We start from the raw sequence: 2,150 nt of genomic DNA, 5'->3' as shown, positions 1-2,150 counted from the left end.
AATTTCAGTCTGCTCTAGTGTCAACCAAGATTCTTTTCACAATTTTATTTTCCAATTTTTTCATGATGACTAGTGGCTCATCATCATCTGATGTAGCATACCGGAAATCATCTGCTGTGAATTGCACAACTGGGATACTGGACACATTCAGAACGTTTGAACTTGTAGCTTTAAGATCTTTCTTGTTGGCATTTTTGGACTTTGGCAAGCCATTCTTGCCCATAACCACGTTCACAACAATCTGAGTGGTATCATCCTAGACTTCTACAGTCCTAGTGTTTCAAGAGTTTCTGGCTTCCCGATCTTCATCATCATTATGCCGTCTAGGTGGCCTAACATGCTGAACAAACTCAGGTAGCTTTCCATCCTAAATTGCAAACTCCAATACATCATTCAAGTCAATACAATCCTATATTTTATGATCATAGGACTTGTGATAGTCACAATATTGTGACTTATTCGAAAAATCCCTTGGTCGTATCTGTCTTGCCTTCGACAGGATGCCCCTGTGAGACACTTGTTGATACACATCTGTTAATAATGCCACCAAGGATGTGTATGTTGAGAACTTCTCAACTCAAGGTGCAGATGACTTTGGAGTCGAGGATTGGCCCGTGCTTTTGGCTTTATTAAGTGGCAGAGCCGGGTTTTTCCTTTTTGTCGAGACCACCTTCAAGACGTCCTCATCTTGCATATACTTCAGGGCAATCTGATGAATCTCTTCCATGGACTTTACATATTTGGAAGTTAAATGCCCCATGAGGTCTCCTTTCAGCAAACCAGGAGTGAGGCATAAACACACGATCTCAGGAGTTTGTATGTTCACCTCCAGCAAGGCTTTGTTAAAACAATCCAAATAATATCGGATGCTCTCTCCCACTCTTTTTTCCACGCCAAGTAGTGAGATCAGATGCTTGGCTTTATTTCTTCTCGTGGTGAAGTGAGCTAAGAATTTGGTCTTGATATCAACGAATAACAAAATAGACCCGGAGGACAACGTATTAAACCAGGCCATTGCTGGCTTAGACAATGTTACTAGGAATGCCTTGCACCGTATCGCATCCCTAACTCTTCAAGGTTCATTCTAGCCTCAAAAGCATCAATGTGCTCCTAAGGATCCGACTTTCCCTCATATTTTAGATTTGTTGGTTTATCAAAATACTTGGGTAAGCAAACCTGGAGAACATAGGATGCAAACGGGATTTGACCCATAATCATGTGCTCCCTAGAAGCCCTATGTCTTTTAGGGGTTGGACTTCTTTGTGGAGTCCACCTCCTTTTAGACAAGTCTAATTGGGACTTATCCCTTCCTCGTCTTTCAGACTCGTGACGTCCATTATTACGTCGAGGTGACCCTTTGGTGGACGAAATTGTGATCCTTAATTAATGGCTCCTTGGCATGTGCCAAGGAGAACTAATTTAACTAACTGATTACTTGCACAATTCCGTTCAACTGACCAGCAAGTGTACTGGGTCGTCCAAGTAATACCTTACGTGAGTAAGGGTCGAATCCACAGAGATTATTGGTTTGAAGCAATCAATATTTATTTTATTAGTCTTAGTTAGGATGTCAACAAGGATTAATTTGGATTAAAAGTAAAATTTCTGGAATTGATAAAAGAGGGAACAATGTTACTTTGATATGCAGCACTGGGGAATATGTTGGAGTTTTGGAGATGCTTTGTCCTCTGATTTCAACTCTTCCTTGAAATCCTCTTCTCACACACAGGTTCCTTCCATGGCAAGCTCTATGTAGGGTGTCACCGTTGTCAGTGGCTACTTCCCATCCTCGCAGTGAAAACTATGCTCACGCACTCTGTCACAGTACGGCTAATCACCGGTTGGTTCCCGCTCCTACTGGAATAGAATCACTCTTTTGCATCTGTCACTAACGCCCAGCAGGTTAAAGTTTGAAGCACGTCACAGTCATTCAATCCCGGAATCCTACTCGGAATACCACAGACAAGGTTTAGACTTTCCGGATTCTCATGAATGCTGCCATCAATCCGGCTTATACCACGAAGATTCTGTTGGGGAATCTAAGAGATATTCATTCAATCTGATGTAGAACGGAGGTGGTTGTCAGGCACACGTTCATGGATTGAGGAAGGTGATGAGTGTCACGGATCATCACCTTCTCCACAATGAAG

This window comes from Arachis duranensis, chromosome 5 (assembly GCF_000817695.3).
Source record: "Arachis duranensis cultivar V14167 chromosome 5, aradu.V14167.gnm2.J7QH, whole genome shotgun sequence".
NCBI lineage: Eukaryota > Viridiplantae > Streptophyta > Magnoliopsida > Fabales > Fabaceae > Arachis > Arachis duranensis.
This window is presented reverse-complemented; position numbering follows the sequence as displayed.